At 37.5% G+C, this 27,265-nt stretch overlaps 1 protein-coding gene across 8 annotated transcripts in view; it reads right to left on the bottom strand.

Moving 5' to 3' along the window:
- The window catches only part of RFX3 (regulatory factor X3), a 141,037-nt gene extending 113,841 nt beyond the window's left edge, over positions 1 to 27,196 (bottom strand). For 6 of the 8 annotated variants that reach the window (XR_008463750.1, XR_008463751.1, XM_054185173.1 and 3 more), the window contains exon 1: positions 26,772 to 27,196. The gene's annotated coding sequence lies outside the window, so the exon portion shown is untranslated. Of the gene's footprint in view, positions 1 to 26,339; positions 26,413 to 26,771 lie in introns of those variants that run through there. The other 2 variants (XM_054185174.1, XM_054185175.1) reach the window with 2 other exon arrangements.
- Between the last annotated feature and the right edge of the window lie 69 nt (positions 27,197 to 27,265).

The following is a 27,265-nucleotide window of genomic DNA, read 5'->3' as shown; positions in this document are numbered from 1 at the left end:
TCTTCTTCCTTGAAGTTTAAAAAGCAAAACTAAAATAATTTCACAAATAATTTTTTCAATAGTTCTCTAGTTGCACAAATGTCCAGTGGAGTTCTGAAAATTCTGCATCCTTTCTGCACTTGTCCCAGATTCACAAGGGAATTAATTTTGTTTTGCCTATTTCCTGAAACATTATCTATTGTTTTTGAACTAACAGATATAAATCAACTAACTTGAAAATTCCACATACACCTTCAAAAGGTCATCAGAAAAGATTACGTTTGTACACCTTCGTCTTCTCTAGATAAAAGCAGAGCTGATTCACAAGAATACTGCACTGTAGCTTCCTACACCTACCTTTCCCATGCAAATCACTTTAAAATCTTCAAGGGCATATCAAGAAGAGAGATACTGACATACACAAATATAGCTTCAATGCACAAACAGCATTCTGTACTTATATCTGATTAAACGCTATGTTTATGCGATGTAGGCCCATTAAATTGGGTCTTAAGTATTTAATTAAGCAGAAAAACAGCTCATTTATGTTCTTCACTCTTCTTGGCAGATAATTGTGCCATAAATACACTATATGATCCCACAGTGAATATTGTATCTTGGTAAATTCATTCAAGAAGAATATCATACATGCTCTAGTAGCATATAAATAGCAGCTGGGTCCCAGAAAATTAATTACATCTTGTAGTCATTCACACAAGTTTATTTAATGCCAACATAGGTTTTTGCTTTAAAATGTTCACTACTTAAAATTTTCTTTACCCATAAAAAACCACTTGTATTATTAAACACATTGTAATTTTATACAGCATTTCACTAACACTACATAACCTAACATTATTCTTTGCATTTGTTATTTTAGTCATGGTTAGTGTATTCTAAAAGGAAGACACCTACAGAAGTTAAACAGAACGGAGATGAAAAGTTTGTTTCAGAATTGGTGTCTGGCAAATTATTTCAAGCTATGCTTTTCAATATACAGACATGAAATAAAAAAAGACAAATAATCATTTCAACTTCAGTACAACTGTTCTTTCACTAAATCAATATGGGAATAAAACATGTTTACATGAAATGGAAAATTCTGGAAATAAAGTTGCATATCAACAGAGGTGATTAAAAAATAAATAAGGAGTAAGTACACAATGTAATGTCACAACACATTAAGCTGCATGGAAATTCAGTTGAAGCGACAGATGAACAGGAAAACAGACTACACAAATTTTTTTTTTGCCAAACTTCCTATTTTCTGTTGTCCTTTGAACTTCATCGGTCTATTTCCCCCCAGCCAATTTTTCTACATTTCCGAACACTTAAATTAATTTCCTAAACTTACATATTGTTAAATGTAAAAATTAATAAATAAAATCAGGAATAAGTATATTTTATTTTCTCTTTTGCTTACCTTCCTTTTTGTTCCTCAGTCCCCAAGATCTTCCATTGTTATGTCCCACAAAACCCTACACACAATTGTTTTCTGACCTCTCAGTTTTTAGTTATTGTCTTAAATACTAATATTTTTAATTTCACTTTTATAAAAATGGTAAAGTTTGAAGAAACACAAAGTATCCATTCAGTTCCAATTTTCACTTGAACTCCACTGAAAACATAGGAAGCAATGAAACACTCATTACTAACATATTTGGCACAGCACATTATCTAACCTCTGCTTTTTTATTCTGAATGGGAAGGTGGATCTTGGTTTGGTTTTGTTTGGTTGTTGGTGTTGGGTTTTTTTAATAAATCATTAAGAAAGCAGCCAAATAGGTTAGGTCTGGATGCAATGGAAGGATTAACCTACAAATGCAGTTATTCAGGTTTGTCCAATAAGAAAAATATTAGGAAGTAACGATTCTAAGCAACATCTTCTGGTCTAGAAATAAAGATAAGCACCAAAACAATAGAAATCCAGCTATTAGGGATAAGGGGCACGGAGAGTTGACAAAGATAACAACTGCAGTTCTGGAAAGTAAATTAGATCCTTACAGAAATTCTGAAAGTAATCTACAAGATCTGGGAATATGTATTTGCCATAATAAATACTGGACACTATTTCTTATAATGTAAGGTTAAAATGATTGATGCTCCTCTGAAAGTGTCACAACTGTACTATATAAAACATCTCTTAGTAAAAACACCTTTTAAAGGGTATTATCTACAAATCTGAATACTGTAAAAGGTATTTTCTTGCTTTTTTGAATTTCTGCTTTCTATATACTAGCTCAAATTTCATTATCAGATTTTAACCTCTTTCTAAATTATAAACCTCTAGTTTTCCTAATTCTTCAAACTCTCCTAGCTCTCCAGCTGTGGGAGAAGTAGTTACTTTGCCACATAAATAGTGCTGTAATGCACAAAATTAGTTGTGCATTACACAACTGCTGTCCAAATGCTTTTGAGTAGATATCATACTCAGACCAGATCACATTGCTAAATCAGTTTTTTAAAATTCCAGAGATTACATGAGTTGATACTCTAAATTATGAATCATACAAATTCAGCATATTTTTCAGACTAGCACCTACCTGACATTGAAACTAACACAAGTCACATACCTGAAACTTAGCACCATATGAGCAGTTTGCCTACAGACTGCTCAGGTGAGTCAAACTACCTTTTTAAGATATTTTTCTGGATTTGGATTTATAAATGCCACATTTTAATATAATTTTTAAATACAAACATATTAAACCACCTTGTTTCACTGACTATGCCTAAAATATCTCTCTGATACCATACAACAGCTCTTTGCAGTGAGGATCCTAGTGTTAAATGATGTGAAGGAAAAACATTCTGAGATGAACAGTTAAGCTGGAGGATACTACGTACACAGACAGACCTAAGAGGTCCATGTAAAAGGAAAGCCCTTTTCAGAATTCAGTTTTTAAAATTCCTGTGATAAAAGAGAACACTATTGATCTAAATCTACTGAAACAGCAGAACCCAGTGAAGCATCCCAAGTCAAGTCTGTAACATCCAGTTGTTTACATGTTACGATTTTCTTCTTCTACACTGTGTATCCCCTAGAGTTGCCCCTTTTATTAGTACTTAAAGACATAAATTTTATACTTTTAGAATAGCTTTCACTGATTGAGAAAAAAAAATAGTGCCACCTTAATGGAACGTAACAGGTTACAATCAACTAACTTGGGCTTTCTCTTAAAGTAACTGGCCTTTACCATAGTGATACTTCAACCACCACTCCCAAAAGCAGACACGGGAACTGAAGATAGCTGTTTACCTAGTGTATATCAACATATACAACAGAGAAGTTGTGGATACCCCATCCCTGGAAGTGTTCAAGGCCAGGCTGGATGGGGCTTTGAGTAACCGGGTCTAGTGGGAAGTGTCCCTGCCCACGGCAGGCGGGTTGGAAATAGGTGATCTTTAAGGTCCCTTCCAACTCTAACCACTCTATGATTCTATGATCTTTACTCAACAACCACTGTTTCAGTTTTCAACTCAGACAGGTCAAAACATTTAAACTCAAACATAATCATTCAGAATTACATCTATTACAATTTTGTGAGACAATTTCTGTATTTCATCCCAAATCACCTGCTTGCGCATATATTTCTGCCTTTCACACATAACAGGTCTTGAAAACATGAAATACTGACAGATTGGCATGACATAAAATAAACAAACTTGTCTGGCAGTTACTCAGTTTTATTCACTATTCCTTTTCACAGTATCATCACAAGACATTTCCAAACTTTTCTAAATTACATGTTAGAATTCTAATGATTTAAAATAACCTATTTTATTGAGCGTCTTACAAAACAGGATCTTTGTATATGGATTTTTATATCAACATGTGTCTCCAAAATATGAGAACATAGTATCTGACAGCTGAATCAAGAGAAGATAACAGAGCAAATACTAACCTCAGAAAAGCCTGACTATGACTAGCAACCGCTCTCCAGCAGTAGCTGATACCACATGCTCCAAAGATAGACACTGCAAATCCAAACAGTAGGCAGTTACAGAATAACCTCCTTCGGAGAAGTCTCTTTTCAACTTCATTAATTCAAGTGTGACTGACCATATTCCTTCCGTAATATGAATCTACCTGTAGAGCTAGGAACATCTATGAAGTTCCAGTACAGATCAATTTATAAAAGAAGTTGACATTTACAAGCCATTTAAACTGTGTATTAAATACCCTCTTTCCTTGATAACTCATTCAAGTTTCCTTGTTTTCGCATATGTCTCAAACTACTAGACTTCAAAGTCGCTCATTCTAAACAGCTTTGTAAGGGTTTCAGTACCACGACTTTTCAAGAGTACCCTAATTTTGCAAGGAGGCTCGCCACTTTCATGAACAGAATCTCGCCAAATTCAGACTGTCTTATTATGAAAAGAAAACCATGACAACAGTTTGTACTCTTGCTTTATTATTACATCCGGCCTGGTCACTATTGGAAATTCAATCTATCACCGTTGCTAGGAGCCTGTTGCTAGGCAACCTAAAAGGGTTATGCAGCGCTTTCAGGCTGAGAAGCGGTTGAAAACACCGCAGGCTTCCTCCTATGGCTCCAGTCAGTTTATTTAAATAGATTAACATTTTCCTCAGTCAACCCCCAACTGCAGGCATACCCTTAAAAAAAGTTACAATGACAGACTTGAACAATGTAAACAAACAGAAAAATTACACAAAAGCCATATATCTGATCTGTACTGTGTGCTATGGCAAAGTAAAGAGCAATATTTTCTCTAATTCATTATTTAAGTTAGGAAAGTTAAAATCCGTAAACTTCAAAACCCTTTGAAGTTTAATGTTCAACAGCCAGTATAATGGAGTTGCAGAACATGCTCTGCACAGATATTTTATAGTAAACTTAGACAGAACAATACATGAAGTTTCATACTCCAGATCATAAAGCGGGGACTTAAAAAAAAAAAAAGCCCTAAAAATAACTTTGCAATGGCAGTTCTTATGGCAGTACTTAGTACTTATTCTCTACATCAAAAGATGTCCAACAGGCCTCTAATTTGGTTCTAGGCCTCTGCAGTCAAACTGAGTTCTACCTTTGCATGGCTTTGTCACCTTTACAGACTATGCAAACCATATTAGACATCTATATACATCACTGCAGATTAATTTCCTTCCACAATACTTTTGCAAATCTGCTGGAGAATGGCTAACAAATGACATGCAGAAGAGCTGAATACTATGGCTTTTCTCCACTCTAATAATCTGAGACTGTTCCAACCTGCACCAAAGAACAAGTTGTTCTACAGCACCAGAATGAAGAAAGCCACGTTTCCTCCAGCTTGGTCCTTTAAATGGATCCATACTAGAACATGCTAGTACAGGTTGTGAGTGTTTGCTGACTGACTCAACAGGATGCTGGGAGTGTAAAATGAGTTGCAACTGCCTTTTCTTCAGTGATAGTACACATTTTTGCTTACCTTGCCTAACTAATTAATTTATTGGTATCTGTTTTTCTGATGCCTCTTTTGAAAAAGATGGATAGCCATAACAGGAAAAAAAAAAAGTTTCCTTAAGAGTACAAAGCTAAGAAAGAAACACACTGTCCTAAAAGATATTGAAAATGCTAAGATTAATTGTCTATACAATAACCACAACAGCCAGTACCATAAAATGGATTCCAGATGTCAGACGAGGTAAGGTGAGCGTTTGTCCTTCCCAAAACGCTTAATACTACTCAGTGGCAGAGATTTTCTAGAGGAACCTTGAAAACAACAGCAAATATGAAGACTGTTCTGAAGACAAAAAAAAAAAAATCTCAGAGGGCTGGAGTAAGACAGCAAACATCATCAGAATGCATTCATTAATACAAAATCTTCTAACTAGAACTTTGCTTCTCGTCCAGAATTTGTAAGCTTGCAGAATCTTTTCCTAAAGCAAAGCCAAACTTCTCATCTATGTTAGGATAAGACTCAAACCACAAAGAAGTTGCCTTATCCCTTATACCTGGGAGATTTAGCCTGTTGGCAGCCACTACTCTGCTACAGTCCACATGCAAATATCAAACACATTCCATCAATCTCTACAGCCAAAACCCTAAACCTAAAGGCTTACTGAGTATGATCACCATTGCTAATTTACTTTTTATAATTTTATAAAGAAAAGATCACTGTAATGTTAAGTTACCCTAGTGGCCATGACCTCAAAGATGATCGGCAGTTTGGAAAACATCAACAGAGGCATAGCTAGAACAATCTAAACATGTTGTGCTGTAAAACTACATACTGGTTTGCAACTAAAAACCAAGTATTTATTTTCTGAACTCGTTTTTACAGTCAACATTTTGATAGAACTTGGTAAGTGCTTCTGTGTTTTTCAAGAATTTATTAGAGACAGGAAGGACTTTGACAAAGAGAGCAGAGATCCAAAGCTATGTCCCGCTACCTTTTTTCTTTAAATGACCTTTCATAAGTATGATATTCCCTTCAATGTCACTGAAGCAAATGAAGCTTGCAGGCATCAATGTTTTGTTTACACAAAACAGAATAGGGCCTTGATTTGTTAATTCTAATGAGACACGCTTGTTGTCTTCATTGACAGCTCAATAAAAGAAGTTTGACCAGAACCGGGCCAAAATAAGCTTAAGGCCTAGTCTAGCATTCCTCTTATCCTTTATTGTAGAACATATCTCACCTGCAGGACTAGCCATTTAAGGAAGCTGTGCAAGCTGTATGTTCCCTCAGTAAGTAGCAAATTAGCTCTAGGAGACAGTTACACATTACCAAGCTGATTTAAGAAGTTAATGTTGTCTCCTATAACTCTAGAACCCCTATTCTTAGGATATAATTCACTACCACCACAATTTTACCAGAGAAAATGCACACAGAACTGTTATGAAAGGTGGTTTCTGCCTTCAGGAGCAATGCATGGGGGTAAGGATCCTGCAGAAAGTCTTTTCCAGTAGCTTCTTCTAGATGTCAAATCACTTAACGTAGATGGCCTATATTTGGTTCTACATACTCTCTCTATACATAAATAAAAGATATATACACATAGACACTGTCACTCTGCATACACATAAACTGTATTTGCAAATATATAAACATACAGATATCTATACATACAGAACAGCTGCTTCATTCTTATATAATACACATATATGCCACTTAGTTTGGATGGCTGGATGTATATTGTTAGCCATTTCACATTTTTGAAGATTTTCCCATTATACTGTTTTCATTTCATTGTATCTTTAAAAAAAAATTTAAAAATTTCATACACAGTTCCTCTCACCCATAAGCAGTTTCAGAAGATTAAAGTTCTCAGCAATGCTGAGAATAAGATACAGGGAAAAAAAGTTATTTGCCTGTATGTATTTAAATACATACATATTTTATGATACTTAAAATCCAACTACTTCTATACTAAGTTTTAGTAAATGCAGAAATTCCAATAGTAATTTAAATGTGGCATAGCCAAGAAACTTCATTACCAGAAACTGGCAATACCAGGCTTTTAGCTGTGACTCAACTAAACTGCCAAATTCCTCTGGAGATACTGTTTAACAATGCATAAATTGCTCACATAATCATCTTCCACATTCAGACTACTGACATCATACCCTCAGATCAGTAAACACACCACTAGCTGAAGCTATAATTTTCTCCCAAACTGCTTTCCTACGAATTTCTTAAGGTGTTTAGCCCTAAAGTCAATGATTGAGAAACTGTTGTTCCTGTATCCCCAACACTCCCACAGCTAATACAGAAGCAACATTAAGGAGAAGTGGAAGCCAAAGAAAAGAACAAAGGCAGGATAAGTAACTGTAAAAGGCCAAGTACCTGAGAGAGTGATCAGGAGAAGAGATGTAAAGTATATATAGAGGAACAGCCATTAGCTGAGACACAAATGAAAGCTAGTAGTGAATAGCTGGAATTAATGCATATAAATTAAGGGTTCTCAGCTTTCTGAAAATCTCACCTTTCCTGCTTTAAAGCTAAAAAGAAGCAAAAACGCTTTTAAAGACACTGTCCATATACCCTCAGAATGATTGTAAAACTGGTGCCATGTACACAAGAAAAAAGCAGACACATTCACGGCACAAGTTTGATTACCCCTAATATAGAGAAATTTCACTTAAAAATAAACAAGACTAGATACGTTTCAGTAAATTGTTTATAATGCTTACTGAGACATAATACATTCTTAATATCTTAATTTATAAAAACTACATTCTTTTGTTCAATCATATCATTTACCACTTGCAATAGTATTAAAATTTTCAGGACCACCAGAGCTACAAATTTCATATTCAGAAATATCAGACTTCGGAGTACATAAGACTAAGTGCTACAGGAACAGTGACCACAGAGAAATCAAAACTATGCTCTTTTCACTTTGTATATACATGGGGCTGTAAAAATAACGTATTTGTATCTGTTACTAAAAACTTTGGCAAAATTTAAGTTACAACAGTTTTTCAATATTATAATAAATTATATGAAAGGAGAGAGTATTCTTTTCACATCTCCAAACATAAAAGGGTGGCCTTAAATAAGACTTGTATATTCTATAAATGATCAATAACAAAGAAAGCTAATTTTAATTTGCTATAGTTCCACTGAAAACTTGAATTTGTTATTAGTGAAAGTCATAGTCTAAGTTATCAACGTAATAATGTTATTAAAATAATATACTCTGATATGAAACAAAAATGATGACTGTAAATGATAGGAAAAAATCTTTATACCTCTGTGTATGGATAATGCACTCAAATATAAAAACATAGATTAAAATTTATCACATATAAGGGATATAAAAGATTATGAACATGTATATGACTATATTAATATAAAGGATTGGGAGAATCTAGAACAGCTCTTAAAGAAACTTGGATCTCTAAACACACATAACTTCTCATCCCATTATAGAAGAGTTCCAAACTGAAACACAATTACCCAGTTCGAACATTTCAAATCCTAAAGCTCATTTTTTCCTGAACTAAGCAAAACTGAGTTAGTACCTTAAAGCTGACCAATACGGTTAGGCTTACTTAAATATTTGAAAACTAATGTGAATGAACTGCTCAAAACTTTGACCAAGGAACAACTATGTGTGGAAAGAAGTGTAGAAAATTATGGCAGTAAACAATATAATAATCGATGATACCTTGTAATTAGTCACATAATTTTTTCAAAAGTTAGCCTCTAATTGCCTTGGAGGATTGCACGTACATTTTCCAGGACAGATTCTGAAAAACCCAAGCAAGCACCAGCAGTTCCTCAGTCAGCCCTACCAGGTGTGGGAGCTTGCCTTTGTCATTTTACAAAGGTGGCAGGTATCAATAGGCTCTGCAGAAAATCTTGTCAAGGTGTCAAGTGGGCACATTTTTATAAGTTCAAAGTGATTAAAAAAACCCAACAAAACCCAAGAAAAATACCACCCACAAAAAAAACCCCACCAACAACAAACCAAACCAAAACTAAAAAAACGCACCACAAAAACCCCAAATAACTCAAGATCTTACTCTAGGATATCCTCAGGGCTTCCCACTCCTCAATATGACTTTTTTTCCCACCAAAGTCTGGAGATTTACCTATTCTCAGGTTGCTAGTAAAAGAAAGATTCTGAACTTCTCACTACATGTTCTTTTCAATTACATAAAATTGGCTAGAAGAATGTTCCTCAGAATATATTTTTTAAGTGTCAATTTTGCATACGGTAACTTGAAGCAGGCTAAAGCACCCTGAGAGAAAGCTAGTGATTAGCAAATAAGAAAGCAAAGTGGCTGCTGGCAAAGAATCATGCAGTTCCTGGAAGCGGAGATCAGTACCTGTAGGCCATCCCTATAACCCAGACGGATATATATGTCAGCAATGTGTGATGCTTAGCAGCCATGTCACACCCCACTATCTCAGGTAAACTGTTAAATATTAAACCACATGCAAGCCAGGCATCCAAAAGGAACCAAAAAAAAAAAAAAAACCACAACCAACAGTGAATACTGAACTGCAGACCTTAGTTACTAAAAACGATTGCCAAAAATTAGTGAAAATATAATTATAATTACAAAATATACACAAACAGGTGTCACTGCCATCAACAATAATATAAATAAGGCAGCAAAAAAAGGATCAAACCATAAACTGCAAGGGAAGAAAAAAATGCTGACATAAAGGAAGATTCAAAGAGTAGTATATACTTTAATTTCATGTCTAGGAAAAAAGAAAGAAAAAGAAAGAAAACTTTCAAACAAGTATTCACAGAGAAATTACAAAGTTGGGTACACATTTAGAAAAAGCTACTGTATTTTAAAATACTGCTTTATGTCCCCAAAATATCTTTCATCCTCATGGTCTGAATTTTAAGTATCTCCTTAAAAATCTACTGCTTTGCTTTGTATCCATACATTAAAAAGTACAGTAATTGTAAAATTAAATTATGTTTTCCTAATACTGTATTGAAGTTTGCTCAAAAGGAAATCAATCTCATTCTCCTTTGGAAAAAAAAAATGAAAAAAAAACAAAGACAGATGGCAGCTGGTGATAAAAGTATCCGTGTCCCTTGCCATGTGAGTATAGTTGTATGAGGCGACTAATATTTCACCGTGTTTACCATGTTCTTTTTTTTTTTTTAAAAAAAATATACATTCAAGTTAAGAGCAAATATAGAGACAGCAATTCTACAGAAACATACAAAAAAATGTATGTTGGAAGCAACGACAACGAAATACTGTCACTGTAAGAATATTATTTTACCGAACAAGCTTGAAATTCAGTATCACACTGGACAACATTTAAGATATTAATTTTAACATTATTTCCTTCCTCGTGTGACTTTTCCCAGTATCTTCTCTCTCACAAGCACATATTTATTCACAAGACATTGTTATTACCATAAATGTTTCAAAAATAAAGCTTGATTTTGGTGTCTCATGAAATGATAAATATTTTTGATGTAAAAATATACACAAATTCATATACACAGAAATAAACAAAAAACCTCCATAAGCCAAACATGCCAAAAAACTTCCACATGGCTTTTTGTCCACCTTGCAGTAAAAGACACTCAGATCCAAACACTGCGTTTTGTTCTGCTTTTCCAACCTAACTACTCAGCATCTTAAAACATAGTGATTTGAACAAGTCTCAGTTTATATTTCCTGGATAGATAACAATATTTTTCTTTTTCTTCCATGTGTGACTTAAAACCAACCACTTCAACGTTTGTTTTTAGATTACAGGCGTATGTTTATAAACAATATTTAAAATTATTAAATCTTCCTTATATAATCACTGCACTTGTCTCAGAGAAACAGTTCTCTAAGCTCTTAGCTAAGACTGACTCTAGAAAGCACGTGAAAACACGAAATTGTGGAAAACAAACGGGCATAATGGTTCTTATTTGCTAGGATTATCTAGCATGGCTTTTTGCACTCAAAAGAAAACCCACTGAGATAGAAAAAGTAAGATATAGAGTGTAAAACCCAAATGAATTAATGAATACTGAACAACATAGGCACATAGAAATAAAAAAAAAATATTAGGGAAATTCATTAATTATAAAAATCATAGAATCTTCATGGATGGAAAGGACCTTTGAGATCATCGAGTCCAACCATACACACACACACAAAAAAAACCCTACAATCTCTGCCAGCAGAGCATGCCCTGAAGTGCCAAATCTAGACGTTTCTTAAATACCTCTAGGGATGGTGACTCAATCACCTCCCTGGGCAGGCTGTTCCAGTGCCTGACCACTCTCTCAGTAAAGTAACTCTTCCTAATATCCAATCTAAACCTCCCCTGCCGCAGCTTCAGACCATTTCCTCTGCTCCTGTCATTATTCACCTGGGAGAAGACGCCAACACCCCCCTCTCTACAGCCTCCTTTCAGGTAGTTGTAGAGGGCAAGGAGGTCTCCCCTCAGCCTCCTCTTCTCCAAGCTAAACATGCCCAGCTCCCTCAGCCTCTCCTCATATGACCTGGTCTCCAGACCCCTCACCAGCCTGGTAGCTCTCCTCTGGACACGCTCCAGCACCTCAATGTCCCTCTTGTACAGAGGGGCCCAGAACTGAACACAGGACTCGAGGTGAGGCCTCACCTGTGCCGAGTACAGAGGCACGATCACTTCCCTGCTCCTGCTGGCCACGCTATTCCTGAGACAAGCCAGAATGCTGTTGGCCTTCTTGGCCACCTGGGCACACTGCTGGCTCATGTTAATGACCAGGTTCTTTTCTGCTGGGCAGCTTTCCAGCCACTCTGCCCCAAGCCTGTAGCGCGGCTTGGGGTTGTTGTGACCGAAATGCAGGACCTGGCACTTGGCCTTATTAAACCTCATACCGTTGGCCATGGCCCATCGATCCAGCCTGTCCAGGTCCCTCTGTAGAGCCTTCCCACCCTCAAGCAGATCAACACTCCCACCTAGCTTGGTGTCATCTGCAAACTTACTGAGGGTGCACTCACTCCCCTCATCCAGATCATCGATAAAGATATTGAGCAAAACTGGCCCCAAAACTGAGCCCTGAGGGACACCACTGGTGACCGGCCGCCAAGAGGATTTCACCCCATTAATCACAACTCTCTGGGCACGGCCATCCAGCCAGTTTTTAACCCAGCGAAGAGTACGCTTGTCTATGCCATGATTCGCCAGCTTCTCCAGGAGAATGCTGTGGGGGACGGTGTCAAAGGCCTCACCAAAGTCCAGACAGACAACGTCCACAGCCTTCCCCGCATCCAGAAGGCAGGTCACGTGGTCATAGAAAGAGATCAGGTTGGTTAAGCAGGACTTCCCCTTCCTAAACCCATGCTGCCTGGCCCTGATCCCTTGGCTGCCCTGCACTTGCCGTGAGAGCTCACTCAAGACGATCCTCTCCATCATCTTTCCTGGTAGCGAGGTCAGGCTGACAGCCCTGTAGTCCCCCGGATCCTCCTTCCGACCCTTCTTGTAGATGGGCATCATATTAGCCACCCTCCAGTCATCTGGTACCTGCCCTGTTGACCAAGATTGTTGATAAATGATGGAGAGAGGCTTGGTGAGCTCTCCCACCAGCTCCCCGAGTACTCTTGGGTGAATCCCATCCAGCCCCATGGACTTATGTGCATCTGGGTGCAGAAGCAGATCATTGACTACTTCCTCCTGGATTATGGGTGGGTTGTACTGCTCTCCATCCTTATCTTCCAGCACAGGAGGCTGAACACCCTGGGGATAGCTGGTGTGACTACTGAAGACGGAGGCAAAGAAGGCATTAAGCATCTCAGCCTTCTCCTCATCCTTGGTTGCAAAACCAAAACAATGTCATTAATCAAGCTAGTACTGTACAACAGTGAACAGCTAACAAATCTGTGTTTACAGCACTTGTACTTATAATACAAATGGAATATCAAGAATTCCACAATTGGATCCAAATCCCATGTTTGTTTGTTTGTTTTCTGGCCGCTAAGGTTATAGAACATTCCTAAGAGAAATTTTCATATTATCTGACAAAAAGCTTGATGCTCAGGTAATATAAATGCTACTACTTTCAAAAGTTGGTTTTATGAAAGGTAATATTAACTAATTTTTATTATTCTTTAATAAGATCTGTTTTATTAGGCTCTGTCCTACTGCACATAGAGAGAATCTGAAAACTATTCAAATATAAAGAACATTCAGTGACAATATTTATTAAAAGTACATGTCATGAACAGCAGATATTGAATTTGAATTCTAAGTTTTAAAATAAAGACATAAGACCATGTAACTTACATCATTTCATTGTTAATCATAATAGCCAAGAAACAGTAAAATAACATTATCAAATAGATATCGTTAGCTATCTCATGCGTAACATGGGAACATAAAAAATCTAAACCGTGACACATAAAATACCAACACTGAATACTACTTATCTAACTTTTGAGATATGCTACAGATTATTCGATTTGTTTTTCTTATTGAAGCCCTTTGTTTTGCTCAGCAAGATTTACATCACTTCAATTTTCTTGGTATATTTAAATTACTGACTTGCAAAAGTCAGAGATGTAACCTTACTTCACATGACAGTCTTAAAGACAAGCACAGTAGAATAGATGTACTTGATATATTATGGTGTTAGACCTTTTAGGACGTTTCGAGTTTCACTATGCATTCAAGTTATTTAGTTCAACCAGAAAAAGGATTTTTCCCAAGAAAAAATGCACTGCAAACACTTACTTCTCTCTTCCACTGAAATACTGAAATTCTGAAATTTGAGGGAGGCAAGTTTAACAACTTACAAATAAAGTCAAAATGCAGATTCTGAATAATGTATTTGCTTGCTTATGCCTTAATCATTGAATTCGATTCAGCTAACAATGAAACATCTGCATTTAAATAAAGGGATTGCTTTCTACTACTGCCTTGATTATCGAGACTATATTTATCTCAATTAGTAATGTGTCCCTATGTCTTTGCTTATCCCTCAAGCAGTGTTGAACAAGAGTAAGAATACATTAATTCTGCTGTGGACTTCAGCGTCTCTGTGCCCCACAATGATTAAACCCCAGCCAAAACAAACAAACGCAAAAAACCCAAATAAAACCACTTCAATCAATAGGAGCATTGATTCCAAAACTACCAATAGTAGTCACTGCCATACACGATTCCTTAGACCATTGCTCTTCACCTCCATCATTGCTATTCATTTTACATTTGCAGCTATATGATAAAGCAAACATTTTTTCTAAACAAACACCTCTTTACAGACACTCAGAAATGATCACCCTCACTTCCCAAATCCTTTTTTGGACACAATCCAGTTCTTATTGAAATTAACAGGAATACAGATGAGTTATAGGAAAATATCTTAGATATCCTCATCACAAAAAAACCCTCTTCAGATTCCTAGCAATCAAATTTGTTGAATAACTCTTACAAATCACCAGGCCGTTAGTCATATATAGAAAATTTCATCAACACCCTTGAACTGGTCTCAACAAAGCAAGGAAACTCTGCAATTTATTTTAAAATTTTAAATAATTTCCACTTAAAAATTCTTCTGTTTTTCCTCTTTTTCTTTATTTTCCTCTTTCACTGCAGTAAAAGGATTAAGAACTGCAGATTAAGACCCTAAAAAATACACACAAATAAAATTCCACAGAAATCAACAACTGGGGTTTGGTTTTGCCATGTATTCAACCAAGGTCTTTCCTTCTTGTTTTTTTAAATCCCTTTGTTCATAGTTGCCTTTTCCTGAAGACACATAACAAATCTGTTTTCCTTCTATTGCAGTTTTCTCTACTGATAGTATTTTTGCCTCTGCAGGGCTCCTGCAAAAATTCTCAAGGTTCCATTGTAAAATATTTTATAAGTAAATGCATGAAATCCAGTCTATGTCCAGTCCAAAATTTGTGAAATCCAAAGAATACAGAGTTGGACCAAAGTAACGTAACTGTAGCAATGCACTGAAGGAAAAAGGAACACAAGAGTTCTCTGTTGTTAGGGAGAATACCTCTTGGGCACCCAAATTACGTCTTCGTCATATATATCAAGACAACTGTTTTGTGACTTTAGCTCTAGATACTATCCCTCCTCTTTTACTTCTGGAGATGAAGATTCAATTGCAGTCCTAAGAAATGGAACTGGTCAACAAGAAAAAGACGACAAACTAGATCACAGTCTAGGAACTTCTGCTGTAGAGCAAGAATCACAAGTAAAACCATAGTATAGCTCAGGCTGCCAGGGATTTCAGGAGCTCTCAAGTCCAACTTCCTTCCCAAAGCAGCCACAGACTTGACATCAGACCAGCTCCTCAGGGCCTGAAAACTTCCAAGGACAGAGATGGCAAAACCTAGCTTGGCCCCATTTCCCTCATGGGGAAATGATTTTCCTTATCTCCAGTCTAAACCTCTCATTTCAACTTATGAACACTGCCTCTCATCCTTCCACCACGCATTGCTGTGAAAAGCCTGGCTCCAACTTCTTGATGACCTCCTTGCAGGTATTAGGAGACGCTGCTGTTAGGACCTCTAAAACTATCTCTTCTCTAGACTGAACAAGCCCGGGTCCCTCAGTGCCTCCTAGCAGATGTATCTGCTCCAGCTCCTGACTGTTTTAGTGGCCCTCTGCTGAACTTACTCCAGTTTACCAATGTCTTTCCCATAATGGCGGGTCGGTGACGGCAAAACTAGACATAGACATAGCTATTGCCTAACAAGTGCAGAGAAGGGTAAGAGAATAATTTTCCTCAATTTCCTGCCTATACCCTGTTCACATAGCCCAAGGGACACTGTCGATCTTCCCTACTACCAAGGCACACTGCTGGCTCATGTTCAGCTCACTGCCCATCGAGACCCCAGGTCCTCCTCCACAGCACTGCTTCCCAATCACTCTGTGCCTAGCCCGTGGGCTCTGTGAAGACCTAGACAGCTGCACAGGACTGGTATTCCTCTCCCTTTTGGCCAGTATAATACCGTAGCAGTAGCTTAAAAGAGAATCTTTTTTTCAGTGATCACTTTTGCACTAGATTTCACCAAGTAGCACAAAAATACCATGTTCATAGCAGATATCTATACATTTGTTCAAGAAAAGATGCACTTTCTGACACTGTGAAGGACAGTTAACAGGCTATTTGAGAAAATACACTTAATGTGACATGGTAACAGTCAGTGATGTGAAAACCACCAGTTTTACCCATTGCCATAACACAAGTAACTCCATTCGACAAGGTTAGACCACCTACGTTAAAAAATGATGCCCTGCTAGATGATTCTTACTCCTATGAAATTATCTGCCACATTTCTTTCGTTCTTTGAGGGAAAAAAAAAATAAATCAAAAAACAGGACCCCATATAGTACTGAGTGCCCTAGGCATCTTGCGTTCCTTTGGTTTTATGGCAAACTTAATTATTTCCATACTAGCAGGTTAAACGCTGTAACTAGAGTATGTAAAAAGCTTTTGAAACAGTACATGAAAGACTGAAGTACTTCATGTAGAATAAACATATATTTAAAAAACAAAATATAAATATATATTAGTGGGAGTTCAGAAGCATACCTATACAATAAAGTTACATTTGTGACCAGGCAGCTTGGTTTATGGAGATAACATGGCTAATTTTATTAGAGGATTTAACATACTATCAATCAAGATCTCAGTCCCCACTATTAACACCCAATTACATCTTCAAGCCATTTCTAATGGCCAAACACTACTATGTTGCCCTTCCTATAAAACAAACTTTGGAACAAGTACTTTAGCATTTCTGATCAAGACTTCACCACAACCACCACCTTCCTTTATCATAGATGACCAAAACATAACTTCCAATTTCCTATCTTCCAGATACACCTGTTTTTCTGCCTTGGACATTATACCTTTTCCCATATTATAAAATGTAGGAAGAAAATCTTACACTTTATTAAAAACATTATTTTCAGTACACTGCTGGCTCCAGTGAATTATTTTCAGTGAACTGCTGGCTCCAGGTTAACATTATTTCAGTAGGTTACAGATAGTGAGCCTGTTGATGTTGAGCTTTCAAGAAATTCAGCTGTATCTGAAGAGTAACCATCCTTGGATGATAACATATAACCAACACCACAACTATGCTGACACAAGAGCTTTTGAATACCCCAAACTTATGACTGTGCTGAGGACATAAACCAGTCAGAGCTACTGAGATTTACAGAACTGAGCTGTTCCAAGTCCCAACCATACAACGTAGTATGTCATCCTGAAATCAACCAGTGGGAAACCTTAAAAAGCAGTCTTCCACATGCAAATTAATCCTAAACTTCCCTTTATCTCAGTTGCCTGAAATATGTTTGTGATACACAACTTGTGACGAGGCCACATGAAGAATGTATCTTCATTAGGTCATGAAAGTTGTTCACTGCACTGAAGTCATGATTCTGTGTCTAGCTCTTCCCTCAAGTCAAGAAATGACAGTTTCTTCAGAATTCAATCAGGAGAAATACACACTTAAGTAAGAACAGTGAAGATACTGAACACTTTCAAGCCCCATTAAAGACAGGAAACTTGACTCAGTGGCTCATATCAGGATCATGGCAGGTAATTTTAGTCTCTGAAATTTAAATGTTAGTAAGACCTGCTGCCCCAAACAACTATTGATATAAGATGGTAACTGAAATCTGAATATCCCAGGCTGCACAAGTTCATACGGTTATACTGTTTGACTACTGACCATCCGGATGACCCGAAACAACAGCATTAAAACACCCACAGCAAATAACTGCAACTGAACCAGCATACAAACATAACCTTTACAATACCGGGAGAAGCTCTGTTCCATAAACCAGAGTCACTACTTGCATGATAAATTACGCTATTGCTTTGTAGGACCACTTCTAATTCTCAGTCTATGGCAAATAAATGTTCCCTTCATTTGACATAAGTTTGCTACTGAAGTGTACTTCAGTCACAAAACCCTAATTCTGTGAACCACCCTGAGGTTTGGAAAACCCTAAGCCTCTCTCACCTCCACATAACTACAGACCCCGTGCACTAAAACCTCTACAAATTTACCTGCCCACTATTGTTCCCTGAAATACCCCATCAGCACTATGCTCCTTACAGTAGTAGAAAGGAGTTGCAGAGAGTTGGAGAAAAACAGAGCAACTCCGGACAACCTTCAGTCAGAAAGCACCTGGAAAGAGACAATACCATGGAGAGTTGTGCATTCATCTTAGCTCATTGACACTTTCCTCACTTCAAAACCTAAAGCACAAAAAGACTTCCACAAAACAAGGGAATGGAGACATATTTCTTGCTATATATATATACTTCCGTTCTAAAGCTAAGCAAGTTCCACTGCCTAAAAAAACCGTAAGGATGGTATAGCTCACAGAAGGACTTCCATGCCTTTCAGAAAGTCCAAAGAATAACCTTCCTAGAAGTCAGCAGGAATTGCTATTACTATTACACAGAATCAACTCTGAGGTGTTAAAAACATACTGGATTTTACATTTTTCCATTTACTAAATCTGACAGAAAACAATAAAATGAATGCAAGAGTTATTTGTCATCTCATGCAAATTGCAACTCAGTTGAAGTGATTTAACACAGAATGGAACAAATAAAATAGGAGTGAACTACACACCAAGCAGAAACCTGCATGTTGCCGTGACCTTAGCTACCACATGGTCAACAGATGAGAATATCAATTTCACCTCATGGCTAAGGGTTAATTTGATCAGTCAGCTACTAGGCTGGTAGTTCAACTGCTTCTCACTAGCGAAGGCTAATATAACTTTGAATACAGCCAGACCTTTTCTGCAGAAGTAATCTAGATAGTGTTCATAAATCACATGTTAATTTTATAAATGGCTGTAATGGTCTGTAGAGTTATAGATACTTAGTTAAATATTGACTTTCTGTAACTTTACTAACCATAAAATGTGTATGATCTGATAATTAAATTATTTTAGATTTTTTAATCATAAATTGAGTAAATTTATTTTTTAAATGGTGATTATAGAACAACTCTTTTCCTAAAAAACACTTTGACAAGTAAGCATGAGTTTTTAATTAAGGCAAGTAGTTTTAAGGCAAGTTTGTTTTTTTTCTTTACTGTATCTTTCCAAATTCTCCAAGAGACCTAAAGCAATTAACATTCAATCCCTATAATTAACATGGCATGTAAAAACTTAACTAGTATTTCTAGCATATAATCCTTTGTGTACAGCCACATGTGCTTCCACATGTGGAGTAGGAAATATTCTTCGGTCACTAAATCTGTAACTCTGTTGTCTCTCCTGCTTATATCAAGCTACAGAACAACAAAGAGGTAAGGATCAGCACGCATCTTATTGGAAAAAAAGCAGTTAGGGCTCTAGATGGAGAATTCTGAAAGTTTTCTGCAACAGTTAAAGGTGAATCTTCACATTTACGAGACATTTAACATAAAACAGAAATCCTGACCCTCACCACTTCTTCAAATGGCAAAAGAACTACAATTGTTTTCTTATTTTTGTTTTCATTTACCTGTAATGAGTAGACTTAGTACTCCTTAGTAAATACTAGTTACTTTTTCTAGTTCAACTGATCTAAGACTTGCATTGTCAAACTGCACTCTCAGCTGTTCACAGTGCAGAACGCTACCCAGAGATAAGGAAGAAAAAGCTCAGGTAATAGCATCTCATTTTGTTTAGACAAGGCTACACAGACCAACAGCAAGTTCTGTAAATGCTCTGTGGATAATGCGTAACAGGTCACACCGAAAGACATCAGCTCAGATTCACAAGCCCGGTCACCTAATCCACTAGCAAGTAAACCCTTCAGATAGCCTACAAACATCCAGTATCATTGGCAGACTGCTTTCCCTTTTCCACCCTGGATTAGGTACCTTTGCAGGGGGAGAAAAAATCAGACCACAGGCACTTCAGAAACAATGTACAATACATCACCTGAAAATTCAGCAGACATGAACTAACTCATTGGAGCTAAAAATGCACTTACATATTTTCGAATTTTACCTCCACAGAAGCATAATGAATAGCTTCCTATAATCCTAAATAACTGTGTTGTAAGTAGTTCTGGATCAGAATCCTACTACAGTTTTTCAATTCTTTGTAAGGGAAGTGCAGTTAACAACACAGAAAAAGTAATTGGACAAGAAAACAGAACACCTTAACTGCAGTAGAATAAACTGACTCAATGGCACTTACAAACTGACACACCACACCTTTTAACAGGTTTGCTTGTTTCTATTTCTACTTTGCAACGTTGCATGATTTAACTACACCGAGTTTTAGTGTTTAGAAAACATCCCAGACGCAGTATGTAAGAGAAAACACAGACTAATTATTAGGAGGTAATAAAACAGAAAAGAGAACCCATTTACTTGGTAGATAAACAGTAAACACAGCTTTGAGTCATTAGTTGTAATGGCAGCATCCAAAGCCTGAACAAAATCCAAAGAGATGGTTCTTGCCTTAAAGACCTTATAAACTTATTTGAAATGAGACTCCAATAAGAAGAAAATGAAAGAATTAAAGAAATTGTTTACTCAGAGGAGGTCTAAGAAGCTGAGATATACTCAATGTACTGGATCCATGGGTGGACAAAATGACCTTTAAAAATAGTGCTAGATATTTTTTTCCTCTCATTAAAGAATGAACACGTCACAAATGTTACAATTACACTCAAATTTAGTTATTAATACACAATCTTTGGTGTTCCCATAGCATTGTTATGGATGTCATGTAAGAATTTAACCAAGACAGGTTAGAAATAAGCCAAGAATTTACAGAGGAAGTCTGAATTGCTAGAATTTAAACTTCCAATCATCATTAAAATTTGTATTGTAAAACAGTAAGTTCCTTTATTAAATACAACTTACAATATAGTCCAACCACCACCTCTTTATTTTGGGCTACTAAATCTGAAGTTAGGGGACCAAAGACTTACCATAGTGGAACAGGAAAAACAACTAAACATAGTGTGCAAAACCAAGAAATTTAAGGTGTACTATCCCAGCTCCGGTCTGCACCTTTGCGTATGCTTCCAAAGGGAAATTATACTGAAGTAGACATCATTATCCATCCACACGCACAAAAAAGCATTGCCTAATTAATCTCACAGTGTATGGAAAAAACATAGACAGCATTAAACTAAAAGAAGTTACAACAATGAAATTCTAATCTGTCGGGTTCATATATACACATAGAGAAACTTTTGAAATGAAACACAGTGGTATTCACAAATATATAGAGGATACTAATTTCACAGTGGTGGTTTTTTTGTTTTGGGGAGCATTGGGATTTTTTTGGGGTTGGGGGGGGAAGTGTCTTTCTCGAAACTAATGATTGATGGAGAAAGGTATCTATCCTAATCAACTAAAGCTCCTGTCTCTCTTGCAATTCACAAGCAAGCAGGTAAGTTTCAACCTCAGTTTCATCCAGGAAGAGTTTCATCGAGAAAGAAAAATATCTATATACAGCAATACATTTTTTTAAAAAGAACTCAGCTATAAATGAACAATTTACATAAAATAGAAATATAGACTTATAAACAAAAAATGTAACATACAAGAAACATCACTCCAAAATGTATGCATGTATCAGGTAAGTTCATCTGTTTTTTTAGATGAGCAATAATTTACTTCATTAAGTATAAACTCTTTCAGTTATATGCTATCCAGACATAATTTACATATATCTATTTGGTCTCTTTCAATGAACAGAAACTGTATTTTAAGTGTGTGTATGTGTGTATACACACATAGACGTACTCAGATACAGACTAGACAATTTGTTCCATGATTTTTAGCATAATATTACCAAAATACTAAGTGTGCTATACTGCGATGCACAGAAAAAAGTAGAAAACTTTCAGCAAGATTTATTTAAATCCCATATACACTATCAGTGTACTTCAATGAAAGAATTTTTAGGATTTCCTATCCTTTTTGTATTTCAAATAGCATAGCACCCTCTGGTGCATCTACTAGAAAGAAAATAACTAAGAATAAACAGCAGTCATTGTTATAAAAAAGACAATGTTAAAAAAAAATAAAAGGAAAAAAGGAACCCTTAGAAACAAAAAATGCCCAGGAATCATTAGAAATTAAATTTCAATTTCATGCTTTCATATTAAAATCTAATTGAGAAAAATTATAACTATTAAAATAATAAAAGAAAAAGAAAGAAAACTGCAGGTGTGCTACTACAGAAGAGTTCCAGAAAAAAAAGACGGGAGAAGTCTGAAAATAACACTGTTTTCTTAATGATAGGTCATTTTTATTAAAAAAATATTCTTAAGTGAAATATCCTTTAAGAAAAAAAAGTAAAGTAATTCAGTGAAACAAAATGTTACATGAAGCAATATATCTGCTCTTGGTCTTGCAAGAATGAAAACGAGTAGGGCTACAGCTATCCACACAGTCATAAACTGATAAATTTCACACCTCCTTTTAAAGTCCAACGAGAAAAGAATTAAATAATAACATGATTGTACTATATGGAACACTTCAAACTCTGATATGACATGTTAATTATTAAAAACCACCTAGTCACTGGGAAAATAATTTCTTACAAAAGTACATTTTGCTAATCACAAAAGGACAGATCACCACCTGCTTCAGTCAGCTTTTGTAAACCTCTGGAAGTCTCAACACAATGCACAAGAAATGAAAGTGACACCTGTTTAAATCAGCCATCTGTCCTTAACAAACTAGATTTGGACAAATCAGTACATGTACTGCTCTTTAAATTTCCAAAATACAGGTATACGTAGCATGTGTGAGAAAAGAGAAGTGTTGTTACGATTGACAACCAACTTTACTAGAAATACGTAAATAATAAAGTTGTGGCTAACAGAAAAACATAATCCTTAACATTAGCGTATTCATTTTAAAAGCCTCATTAATTTTTCAGCCCTCCTTCTTAGTAAAAAAATAAGTAGATTCATTCATAATTTTAAAACATACCGCTTTTGGTATTCTCATACACTCATTTGACAAAGAGTTTGATTTTGTAACGGAATTCCATACAAGGACACTACAGTACCATTGAAAGTTTCTTTTTCATTCGGTCTGTATTTGCGATGCATTCACAACACATTGTTTCAACTGAAAATAATTTTTTAAAAGGACTTTAAGAGTCATACATCTTACATTTTTAGAAGCCTATTCATTATTTAAGTATCCCCCATGACGATGCCTGCAGCTGGTAAGCTTTTGGAGACTGCAGGTAAAAATTCAACTAATATGGAATATTTTAAGAGGGAAGGAAGCCTTTCATAAGAGGACATAGTAATGCATGAAAGCCAGAAACACCAGCTAGAACACCAAAAGGAACCACGGTGATAAAAGACTATTGCCTTTTAGACGCTTGCTTACGTTTCAAGATAAGAAGAGAGGAAAACAGTAACAGCATTCCCTCTCAATTTAAAGTTTAGTAAATGAAAAGAAACAGCAACATTCATTTCTGTAGACAGTTTCATGATTAACAAACCACTGTATCAGGCAGGAACAAGAAATGGGATAGCACTAACAAAGCCAAACCTAATTATCAAATAAAGCACCCTGACTTTAAACTCTTTAACAGCATTGTACCTTTGATTCCCATTTCATTTACCTAAGCTACATTACTGAAAGGCTAGCATAATGTAGGTTAACTCACTAACAACACAACAGAGCATATGATCCAGATAGGCTCATTAGGATATGCTGAAACACAATTAGATAGTTACACACTCTAAGTCCTGAAAACCAATGAATAAAAAAAAAAAAATAAAAATCACACGCCACCTCATTTTCAAACACTGGTTAGCACCACAAACACCAACTATTTTGACAGCTGCAGGCATTAGAGAATCAGAATACATAATACAGATCTCATCTGTGATCATTACAGTATTTCAGCGAGAATAAGGAGTCAATACTTTTCTCAATGAAGTTCATAATATTAAAAGAGGTCACCACAGCTGCACTATTATTTTCCAAATTGCAGTCATTGCCTAAAGAAAATGTGGCTAATAGTACTAAAAAGGTATTTGTTTTTAGAAAAAAATATGTACTTTTAATCTGATTTTTAAGAAACATCTGTACATCTCCTCACAGAGTTAAAACAGAAAGTTTGTCTCACAGCCGATGCACGCACCTTCCTTTGCTACCAGGGATCCGAATACGTGTTCTGTAGAGTGATTTCAATGCCCAGGAAGGACTCCATCCCACATAGTACTCTGTCCGGCTCTAAGAAAGCTACTCAAAACCAGCATGGTGCAGAACTGACATATCCTCTTTTCAGCAACAGTAGATGCCAGGAATGATTTCATAACCAATGAATTACATAAACTCCCCAATAAAACTAATAAACAATACATTAAGATTTAAATGTGCCATATAACTGATACAGTATGGTAACTCATACTGAAAATTCTTAATGTCTTTAGAACTTACTTGATAGCAGGACCTAGAAAATTAGCACTCAGTGGTTTCATACTGAGTAAAATCATAAAAAGATGACAACATAGCAACCTTTGGTCATTATTCAAAATAATGTATTTTCTAGGTTCATGTTGTCCCATGAAATAGACATTAAAAAAAAAAAAGATCCACTACACCTTAGCTCAAGAAATATTAATATCAACAATGCACTAACCACTTAGCACGTTTTGTAGTTGATAGCCGCTTGGAAAAATTGCCCGTCACATTCATTGGTAGTTTCAATGTCAGACAAACAAATATATTGTTGCTGAAATTTTAATGAGAAACCCTGCATTTTACACAGGGTTCTACAGATATAAAAACAGAAAGAGTGGATAAACAATTAAAATACAGGTTTTACAATAAAATCAAGAACACATATTTTCCTAACTATTTTACTAAATACAGCAATAAGGAAATTATTAAGTCATTGCTTCAAAAAGAAAAAAGCTTGCCACAACGACACATGATTTGACAAGTCAAAGAGGAGAGTGCAACTGGATATGGAGGTGTTAAAAGATAATTTCATTGCCATAATAGATGCCAGAAATTCACTTTAACCGAAAGAATTTTAAAAGCATGTAGAGTATGATTTGATGCCACTGTCAACACAAATCTTTAGATCTTCATAATCAATCACAAAAAGGATGAAGAAAACAAGTATTTTGCATTGAAAAAAAATACAAGGCATCCTCATTAATAATACAATTTCTACTACAGCTCCTTGAGAGGTAAAAAGCTGCTTCTTCCCTCTTTCCCAAACATACTCTTGAAATACAGCAGTAGTAAAATGACAAAGACTTTTTTTTTAATACTACTTCGTGTTTTCTCCTTTCTTTGCTGCTCAGCACACAAACTTGCACTCAGTTTCTTGAATTTCCTTCACCATGGAGAGTTTAAGGGAACTGAGATGGATTCTCTCCACATGAACATAACTCACTGTGCATAAACTAGATCTACACATGCACTGTTCTACACTACACTCGCAGTATGAAAGCATAATTTAAAAAATAATCCCCTGCAGAAGGAATACAAGAAAAAAACAAACAAAAAAACCCAAAAACCTGCTAGTCTGTGAATAGGTGGGAGTATTGAATAAACAAAAAAACACAATACAAAGAAAATACAGCTTGCACGAAAATATGCAGCAACACTAACTACGAATAAAAGAAAAAAAATAGATGGCTACACAAAGCACAGAAAAGTGACTGACATGATCGACAGCAAGAGAGTATCATTAAAAGATACAGCAAGTTCACAAAAACGTGCAACATTTAGCCGTCGCATCAAATCAGAACAAGGCCGCTCTAAGTGAAAGGGGAAAAACACCCCCTGCTCTCGGTGTGCTACAGGATCCGTCTCTGCTGCATGCTTCCTCCCACCCCTAGGGATTTTTTTCGGGTTTAAAGTAAGTAACCTTAGACCGCGGCCGGTGCCTCGTTCCCCGATTTCTCGAGCCCCCCCCGCCCGTGCAAAGGAGAGACGGAGTAAGCTGCGTACCCACCGCACCCAGGCGATTGTCCTGGAGGTCCCAGACGCCTGCCGCCGTCCACACCATCGCCGAGTCTCTCTCTCCCTCCGCACCTCGCTCCGCCGCCGGCCCCCCTCCCCGCCCAACAGACACCCCCATCCCAACCGCCCCCCTGCGCAACACGCTCCCCACCCAACCGCGAAGTGCGCCCGGGGGCTGCGGGGCCGGGGGGGGGCGGGGGGGAGATGGAAGGACGGTGGAGATGAACGGAGCGGGGGAGGCAGCAGGGCGACCCAGCGCGCAGCCCAAGGGAGCAGCCCCGGCCCGGATGCTGCGATGAAGAAGAGGAGGAGAAGGAGGAGGAGGGGGGGGGAGGAGGAGGGAGGAGGGGGGGGGGAAGGCAGCGGCTACGGGAGGGAGAGCGGAGGGAGGGCCGGCGTGCGCCCGGCAAGCGTATTCACCTGGGCTGAGGCGGGCTGTGGTGGCGTTCCCGCTGTCGTTGCTGCTGGAGGTGGCGGTTGTTGTTGTTGTTGTTGTTGTGGGTGACGATGAGGAAGGGGGTGAGGAGCAGCAGCAGGAGGAGGAGGAGGAGGAGCAGGAGCGGAGCGGTTGTTGTTGATGGGTAACAGTCGCCAGGACTACGGTGACTATGGCGCTTGATTCACAAGGCAACGGTTGCTATAACTCACAAAAGGGAGAGCGAGCGAGGGAGGAGGAGGCGGCGGCCCAGCCAGAGAGGCCCGGAAGAGGCGGGGCCTGCCCTAACGGACGGCGCCGGGGCGGAGAGGAGGGGGGCGGACACGGCCCCCTCGGCCACACCGGGCACCGCCCCGACTCCTCTCCCGCGCCGGGGCGGCGGGCGCAGGCGGGAGCGGCGGGAGGCGGTGGCGGCGGACAGCGGCGGCGGGGCCCGCGGCGAGGGGCGTGGCCGCGCCGGTGCTGCCTGGGCCGGGCT

Source organism: Rissa tridactyla, chromosome Z, assembly GCF_028500815.1.
Source record: "Rissa tridactyla isolate bRisTri1 chromosome Z, bRisTri1.patW.cur.20221130, whole genome shotgun sequence".
NCBI lineage: Eukaryota > Metazoa > Chordata > Aves > Charadriiformes > Laridae > Rissa > Rissa tridactyla.
This window is presented reverse-complemented; position numbering and strand designations above follow the sequence as displayed.